Source organism: Oxyura jamaicensis, chromosome 5, assembly GCF_011077185.1.
Source record: "Oxyura jamaicensis isolate SHBP4307 breed ruddy duck chromosome 5, BPBGC_Ojam_1.0, whole genome shotgun sequence".
NCBI classification, from domain to species: domain Eukaryota; kingdom Metazoa; phylum Chordata; class Aves; order Anseriformes; family Anatidae; genus Oxyura; species Oxyura jamaicensis.
Window position 1 is genome coordinate 53,313,466 of NC_048897.1, and position 9,757 is coordinate 53,323,222.

A 9,757-nucleotide genomic window follows, 5' to 3' on the forward strand; every position below is an offset into this window, starting at 1 on the left:
GCTGGGCAGCCTGGGCACACGGCGAGGGGAAAAGCAGCCCCGCCTGCAGAACTGCTGCTCCTGAGTGCTACGTCGTAAAAACTCATGGAAACATCTACAGATTAAATCGGGGTTTTACATGATGGGACTGAATTCTGGACGTTTATTGCTGTTTATCCTCGCTAGCATTAATTTGATTCCATTCTTGCTCCTCTGAGCTTGAATTTGTCAGTGCCACTAATGCACCTCTAATGCAGTTCTGTGCAGGTCCCACACGATGCCGTAACCAAGTCTAACTGAAAACACTCACACGAGCACCCAAATTCTTCCAGACCCACTACAAGCAGCCCAGAAATCTAATGAACTTGTGGAAAACACAGTATGGGTAATTGGTTAATTAACTCGGTGTGCGTTTCACACTGCGTGGCAGGATGTTGGCCACAGGAAACACAACGCTGAGCCCCAGGAATTAATGGAGTTAGGAGGGAGCGATCTATAACATCTGACTGACAGACCCAGGTACACCTTGTTTATTAACAGGATCTATACTGAAACGAGGGGCAGCGTGCTGATGGAGAGCTTCATTAAAAAAGAGTGTCAGTCCTACATTATCTAAATTACACTTAGATCCATACTTAATTGCATTGGATTAGCCCAAACAGGAGTCCCCTCTCTGGAAATAATGAGCTTCATACCTGACACTGAAAGAGATGGGGATGAATTCCAGAGTGCTTTGACTCTTAATCAGGCAATTATATTTTCTTCTTGCTCCAAAATTAATTGAAAAAAGAAACAACGTTAAGACACTTTCACAATAAAAACAGATTGGTGACCACTTGTAAAAGCAGAGTGATCCATACAAACAGAGGTTTCCTGAGCCTGGCAGAGACCGGTCCTGGCCAATTCCTCCTCCCGGAGTGATTAGAAGAGGGCTCCCCTCCAGCAGGATGGGTCAAGTAGGACACCTGAGACACGTCAGACACATCCAAACTGTTTCTACAAGGCGAGCCAGAAAGCCTGGTAAAATTAGATGTTTTTCCTTGTATTTCTTCCAAGACAAAAAATCTTTCAGCCACCACTGAGTCACCTTGACTGCACAAAGCCACTTACACTGGCAGGCGCAGGACGAGGGCACATCTGGTGTCGAGCTGTGGGGTCAGAGCCCGTCACCCCCAGCCTGTCCTGGAGCACAGAGAGGGTTGAGCACGGCGCTAACTGCCCCGTCCTCTCTGCACAGGCTCTCACCTTTCAGCAGAAGCACCAGCTGAAAGCAAATACCAGCTAATTTCTAGCCTCCTTGCAGACTTTCTCGCAGGTTGCAGGAACACCTAGGAAAAAGCTCAGCTTCCTTGACGGCACTGGCATGGTGCCTGCTGAAGGAACCACTTTGAAGAGCTACAGCTGAGGGAGATTTGCACCTGACCTCACAAGTGCCGTCCCACACTTTCTGAGGTTGTTCTGCTGCTCACCCTAAACACAACCCTCTTCTTGGCCAGCACTCCCACCCACTATGTACTTAGCGCTTCCACCAGGTCACCACAACTGCATCCTGACAAAGCTTTCCCCATTCAGGAATTCATGAAACATGTCCGAGATGGAAAGCGAAGCAAAGCGAAGCTCTTCTGCATCTCCTCACGGGTCAAATGTGCCAGTGCATCTGCCCCTCCGGCACGTCCGTGAATCCCCGACTGAGCCAGGGGATCATAGAAGCTTTATTTTTATTTTGTTAAGAACAAACAGGGATTTTTGCTCAATGAATGACAGGCAAACCCATTGAGAGGACGATATACACCCTACATCTGCTGATTCATTCCGTATGCGCACTACTTAATGGCTCCTTAAATCTGCAGAGACACAGCAAGGTGAATGTAGCACAGAAGTAATTTTTTCCCCCCAGTTTAATGCCCTCATCTAGCGTGACATCAGAGCCCCATTGATCTCTGCAATCACCAGGAGAAAGCTCAGCAAAGGGTAACCCTCCTCTTTACTTAAATTACAACAATTGCTTTAATTAAGAAGCGCCGTGAGAGCCTTACTGCCTGATCGCTCGGTGATCTCGGCGGCTCCGCGCCGCACAGGAGGGGTGTGGGGGTAACGGGGCCTCTCCTGGCTCAGGGCTCCACAGAGCGGAGCCGAAACCACGGCACGCTCCCCTCGAGGGGCTGGGCACCTTACCTGGACTTATGTGGTGTGAAAAATGGGTGAAAACGACAAAACTGTGAAGTCTAAGAAAAGCCCCCTGCCTGCAGGCTCCTTGGTGGCAGCGCTGCCACCGGCACAGACCCCCTGCGGGAGGGAGGACACCGGGCAGCTCCGCTCCACGCCTGCCACGCTGCAGAAGCTGCCTTGCCCTTGCTCAGTGGTTTCCCCAAAACAGCAGTCAAGAGGAGATATTTGTAGCACTAGTGACGCATTATTACTTCAGGGCATGGGCAGTGTAAGCTGCTTTCTGCTCCTTACCACAATGGCCAACCCTCTGAGAAGAGTGAGGCAGTCTGCCACGTACAGCGAGTATCTGTCAGCCCTCATTCACCCCCCACAAAGTGACAGAAAACGAGAAGAAAAGAGAAATGGGAGGTTCCGAGGCCTGGAGCTCTCCGGAGCCGGCGGGAATGGCACGCAGTGAGCGGCTGCTTTCACACCAGGCGGCACTTCTGAAGCCCTGTCCTGAAACAGGTGCTCCCAGCGCCCAGCCGGGGCAGCAGCCAGACGGGCTGTCCGTGACAAAATGCGCCGGGAAGGCACTGGATCACGGTCATCAAAAGAGGACGCGAAATCTAGCCCGGCCTGGACCTGAGGTGCGCTCCATGGGGCTGTAAACATGCCAGTGTCACAGCGTGGTTCTTTAGGGTTTTGTTGGTGGTGGTGTTGGGTTTAGGCAGGCTCTTGTGTACTGCGCTGTGTGAGAAGCGATCGGGTTGCTGCTAGGCAGTTCTCAGGATTTAGTGACATTAGGATGCTTTGAAGAACGATATATCCAGGAATAGCTGGTTAAAAGAGGAGAATGATTTACACACACACAAAAAAAAAAAAAAAATTAAAAATCCCATCCAGCTGTACTCTGAGCAGGGGAAGCCACTTTTGGAAATCACCTGGAGCTGCCTCTTGAGCTCCTGGAGCACCCCGTGGACATTGCTACTGCCCAGCCCTAGCGCAGCCCCGGAGCAGCTCCAAGGCCTGTGGCCATGCTCAGCGGGTGACAGTGACACCGAGCCTTGTCCAGCCCCCTGCCGTGACACTCCTCGTGGCCAGGGAAAGCTGCAGAGCAGAGCACAGAAAGACCGGGATGTCCCATGTACAGGAAAAGCTGCCACAGACTTCCAGGGCTCCCAGTTCTGAGCAGCCTCAAACCGCAGCTCTCAGAGGTTAAACACAAGCTGCAGCACGCTCCCTTTGAAAGCCAGGAGTAGGTCGTGACCGCACGATGAGCAGTTTTTTGTGAGAGGATGTTATTATGAAGGCCTATTAGCTAATACCAGCATTTCACCTTAACTTGCAGCGCTCACTCGTGCCCTCAGTACTCAGCACTTGTGCAGCCAGGCCGTTAGGCACTCACGCACCGCGGACACGGAGCAGGCACGGCCAAAGCAGCACCCGAGCGTGAGCTGGGCAGCCTAAGGCACGGTGTGGGTGTCTGCCACCGAGAGCCCTGCCAAGGGAGCAGGAGCAGTGGAGGAAGCGCTGCTACCAACAGCCCGCTTCTCATCGGGCACTGCGCTGTAACCCTCCTGAGCTGGTCACTGCTGAACTGCTGGTGCTTGTCCTTTGTTCTGTGTTCTGTTTAAGGGCCATGCTGCCAACAATGCCCATGGCTGCGCTGCAGCAGGCAGGGAGCAGCCCGAGCCATCTTCCCAAGTCTTGGAGCAGAGCCGCCCCCACAGCCCCTCTCACGGGCACCAGCGTGCCTCGGCATGCAGCTCCGATGGAAACTGCAGAGCTGACTCCCAGAAGGCAGAGAGGGCTCGGACAGCTGCAGTAGCTGTGCCCTGAGGGTTATGACCACCCAAGGTCCTTCTCTCAGGTTTCAGCCACTGCAGCACCAGCGGAACGCTGCACTACCCAAAACCCGACATCCCAGTTGGGAGCAGAGGGCAGCAGCCCTCTCACACAGGGCTGGTGCTCACAGGCAGACTGGCAGAGCCCCAGCACGCACCACTATTCACCTTCCTCCTCACCAGGGCAGCGTGTAGAAGGACGACGTTACGTTTCCTTCAGGGGAAGAGAAGGATCGCAAAGGCCCCGCTGCCAAACACTGCCACTGGGGCACGGGAAGGCCTCGATGTCCTGCCATAGCATGCAGCCACCATGCTCAGGGCTGCGGGGATGAATATGCCCAGAGACTTGGTCTTTTTCTAATTCTGGACAGAATTTATCTTTATCCGTTCCTTCCTGGTGCACTTTGTGTGTGCTCGTGCTCTACAGAGCCCATACACCTGCGCTACAACCTGCCGGGTGTTTTATTTGCCATCGCAGACACCACTGCGTGGCAGGGCTGGCAACCACTTCCCTCTGCAAAATGCTGTCACTGGTGCAGAGCAGAAATATTCATAAGAACTTTTCTCTGAGTGACATGCAGAGCTTTGTCTGAAAGATTTACGTGAATAATAGCAGTTTTGAGTTACATTAATTAAAGGAAATGAGATTGGTTCCCACTTTTAGGTGTGCTGAAATATATAGACAAAACATTCTGACAGCTCCTGCTGCATGAACAACAGTAGCATGCAAAGGCATCTTACAGACGGGGCATCGTTGTGATCCCTTGTTAACTCATCTTCTAATACAGCCTCCCGAGACGGGTCTCACAGATGGAACAACCCCACAACAACTCCATGTCTCACTCTGGGGACAGTGCTGTCAGGGACTGGCAGAGCAACCCTGGGTTCTGCTCCCACAGCAGATGCGCAGAGAGCAGCAGCACAGAGAGGCGAGGGGAGCGCGGCGAGGGGACGGCAGGAGCAGCCGCTGCGGCGCGAGGGAAGCGGCGTTTGCCGGGGTGCTCCGGAGTCAGGCACATGTCCTGAAAGGCTGCCATAAACCATAAATCTGCAGAGGTGCAATGGAAAAGATGACCTATTAGTAAACCTCTCAAATATAGATAGCCTCCCGGGAGACAGGGTTGTACATTATTCACTGAAATAACCCTGACAGCACAAAGATTTGTAGAGCATTTCAATTGCCCTGAGATAATTAAGAATTTGCTCAGTGAAGAAAAGTGGAAACCTAAAAATCACAGCAGCTGAACAAATTATTCCAAAATCTGCCTCATTTATTTCATGGTGATGTAGATTTGTAGAAAATTAACATAAGATGCAACTTCAGTAGCTTATGCTAAGCTGAGAAATGCAATAAACCAGAGAACAGGACCGTGGATCTCCTAGAGCATCTTTTCATAGGAGACCACAGCACCTCTACTTCTGCAGTAAGCCAGCCTTGAATTAACCTTTGCCTGATTCTTGGACACCTTGAGAAACTACCGGTGTTCAGTTCACTGTAATTACAGCACAGCTTCGGCAGTAATTGTACTCGGTGTATATTCAGTCTGCAGTTTTCATTTCCAATCTCTCCGGCTGGGGATAGGATGGACTACATTTAATATCACCAAAACCCTCCTGGTTAAAGCATGGCTTAGGATGACAAGCTCAGCCCCTCGTAATGCAGACCTACAAACAGCAGAAGCACATAATGGTTTTCAACAAAACCTAACCCCCTTTTATTAGTACAACTAAAGTTTACTATTCCCAGACCAGAAAGGGAAACAGCCTGCCCTACACGTCTCTAAAGGCTGAGATGAATTGCAGTGCCCAGGCCCAGCACATGGCTCCGTTACCTGCTCGGGAACAGATACTGTGCAAAACAGCAGTGAGGAGGTGTGAGCTGAAAGCTGAACGTGGGAGGACAGAAAGCATAAGCAGTTTAGATTTATTTCTTTAATGCACACCACTGAGTTCTTTATCTGCTTCAGTCCTAAACCTCCAACGACTTACCTGACAGAGTATTACATACAGCCCTTACTTCTGGTGAAAGAAAAATAACTGCTCTGCAATAGGCAGTCATATAACTGGCGGGGGAAAGGAACAAAAGCACACAAGGAAGTTGTTTAAATCAGATGGAATTAGTCCACTTGATCACATATCAAGTTGGTTGATTATTGATTCCCCTTAGCTCCATGCCTGTACTAATGTATTCTTTATACTACAAAACTCCCCTCCAAATCAAGCGATCCTTTGCCAGAGGTGTCCTACGCAGGGCTCAGTCATGTCCTGGTTAACTAACGCACAGCTACTGCTGCATTCCTGAGAGCTACTGCTGCTGTTCGTGGCACAACCAACGCCTCTCGGTTTCACAACACTCCTTTTAGCCACAACAGGACTGACATTGGGCTCGTAACTTCATGCAATTTGTATGGACTGCATGACGATCCCACTGATCTCTGCTTTATAAATACCTTCTGAGAAAGCAGAGCGTGTACAATTTTTGCTGGAGGTGGCTGTTTTCTTTAACAAAAGAAGCTGTTACTTCAGCTTTCTACAACAGCACAGCCTTACCTGTCTGGCGTACGTGCAGCCGATCATCGAAGGCAATCTGATGTTGTTTTCAGCCACCTCCACCCTGCAGATGGGAAAGGAAGGGAATTAAATTCATATAGCAGCTCAAAATAAAAACAAGCCAAATGTGGGGCATGCCCCTCAGGAACATCCCAGAGAAGAGCACTGTCATCTTCACACTTGATGCTTTTTTTTTCTTCTGTATGAAATTTCTTTTTTTTTTCAAAGTACCATTTTCAAATACCCTGTAAACAAGGACATCCTATTAAATCGTTGTGGCATTAAATCAGTAGTAGTGTGACTTCTTTGGCTAGGAGACCAAAAAAAAGTGTTTCTGACTTCACATGAACTAAGTTCATTTAAACACAATACTGCTCATTCAGACATTGCCTTAGAACCACACAAAGTGCCCATCACCTCCATGCTCTGATGCTGTCCAGGGCACGGCAAGACTGGAGGGCTCCCAGCGCTCCCAGAACAGACTTACAGAATGGCTGAGGTGGGAAGGGACCTCTGAGACCACCCAGTCCAACCTCCTGCCAAGCAGGATCACCCAGAGCACCTTGCCGAGGATGGCACCCAGCTGGGGTTTGGATATCTCCAGAGAAGGAGACTGCACAGCCTGTCTGGGCAGCCTGTCCCCGTGCTCTATCACCTCCCAGTACAGAAGTGCCCCCTCATACTGAGCCAGAACCTCCCGTGCTTCAGTTTGTGCCCATCACCTCTCGTCCTGTCGCTGGGCACAACCAAAAAGAGACCGGCTCCATGCTCTCGACACCCTCCCCTCAGACATTCATACACACTGCTGGGGTCGACATGGATGAGGCTGACCTCCCAGGCTCTCCAACAGCAGCTCTCCTTCTGGCGGTGCCACACGCGCTGTGGTGGCCGTGCAGACCTCGTGTCCAGGCGCTGGGGAGCGGTGCTGACCGCCAGCGCGTGCGGCCGGCGGCTGTGCACCGTGCCCCGCTGCAGGCCATGGCCTCGCTGCCCCGCGCCTGCCGCCCTTCTCCGTCACCGCTAGCGCTGCCGCTGCCTGACCTTTGTGTGACTGACATTTGGGGAATCGGCAGAGCAGCAAGCTCCAGTAAATCTTGTCAGAATTAATGCAAAAGTAGACACGCTCATTAACATCCACCCCCCGGGAAGGGCTGGCTGGCCATGGTGTGAATACAGAGACACCATTTATCGTCACTGGCTGGGATGTGAGGCTGGAAGGTGAGCGATGTGGCGGCACGGGGATCGATGCCGGTGCTGCCTGGGTGGAGGTGGGTGTCTCGTGCAGAAGTGCCCAGCCAGGCCGGGTGTCATGCTGCCAGAACTGCCTGAAACAACAGATCCTGGCACCTGAACCTCTGAAGTCTGATCCTCGGAGCCGCTGGGACCTCTGCCCACATATCGGTACACAAATCCATTGTGTGTGTTAAAACACAGAACTCTCCAGAAGGGCTCAGCGAGGCATCGCGGTGTGCCACAGCCCCACCGCCAATCCCTATTATGCTAACGATGACTTCCCTTGTTGCGCTCTCAGGTCGAGGCACACAGAGTCTACCAGAAGCAGCCGTAATTAGGGATCCGCAGAGTGCTGCAGGGTCACAAGCGGCCCGCTGGCCTCTCCCGAAGACGACACCGGTGCCAGCACGGGGTGAGCAGGGCCCAGGCCTGCGGCTTGGCCCCGCTGCTCCCTCAGCCCCGGGCCAAGGCCCTCAGCAAACTGGAACTGCGCCGAGGCTCAGTGCCTCGGCTGTCTCACCGGTGCCACCTAATTGTTCACATACCGTAGGTGAACCAGCTAATTGCCTTGGCCCCGATCCCACCTGTAAATGGGGCGATGGTTCTGCTCCTCAGCAGGCCGCTGCAAACCCAAAGCCCCCAGCGTGGAGAAGCAGGCTGCAGGAGGAGAGCAGCACCGGCACCTAACCCACAGCCTGCAGCTGTGGGGGGAAACAGAGAAACAGGAGGCAGTCTGTGCTGCCATTAACACTCCTACAGCAGGGGTACCTTTGTCATGCCCTCCTCCTAAGGGAACAGACGGGTCTGGGTTAGGGTCACCATGTCGTTTCCTTCATGTCGTTTCCTCCTGGGGTATGCTTGGTCAAAGAGGTGCAAGGGGTCTTCTGCCCCCGGTGCAGTCCCCTCCTTGGAGATGTGATGAGGGTAGTGGGAGGCAAGCCAGGAGAAAGAAACCACGCTGGTGCTTACATTACGTGCCCCGATTAAAGTCCAAAATAACACGGAGTTAACTGCCTTGCACAGTACCCAGGAAATGTGGGCAACGAGACCCTGTGCTCGCTGGTCAAGGGCTTGGCACCAAACCGTCCCTGACACTGAAGCTTGTGTCGTAGGGCACAGATTGGCAGTTATCCCTGGTTTTGCCCTGAATAAATTATTTGTGAACGCATCTGCAACAGAAGCATTACTGTACCACAGAGGATATAATGTAGCCCAACAGCACTCATTTTCTGCAGCATGAGTTTTTACCTGGGCACTTCGGCATTGCTGAGACTCCTCTAAGGCTACAGCTGCTACAAAAACATAATCAGAAATGTAAAGGTTGAAGCAATGATGTCTGCACTACGTCACTGGTAAAACAACCGTTTGTATTACGTCCAGGTCTTTCAGCTACATGTCAGAGAGACCAGAGAGCTTAACCTTTGATTCAAAGCACTCAGAATAACCCCAGAATGGACCAACAAACCCCAGCTTCACAAGCATTAAGCTCGTCCAGCAGTTTAAACCCTACCAAGATCTAACCACTAGCCACATTTTTCCTTCATGCTGAAGTCGTCGCATCACCTCCTGAAGCTGCCACCAGCACCGCCTGCAGCGACGGAACCGCTCCCCTGGACCCCCTCCAGAAAAGCCAGTCCCTTCTGCAGTAAATCTCAGACCGATGACCGCTGGCAGTTTTCTCACCTGAGAAAAATCCTGCTTCCGCAATTACCAGCTGGGAGCTGCGGTTCGTTCCGCCTTGCACTCACGGTGAGCTAAGCGGCCATAAGGACTCCTCGTACAACACAGAGCAAGGCATCAGGATCGCTTCTCTCAAGCCATGCTCTGACTCTCTCTCGAGATATTTGCAGACCTACGACCTGGCACGTGTCCTGAGATCCCGCACCGGCCAAAGGCTAGCTGAGTTCAGGAGCAGCTGCTCGCTGTGTATGCACAGCAGCTCAGTCAGGAGAAAAGGGAGAACACAGTGGGGCGAGGGAGACAACTCGCAGGAGAGGAGC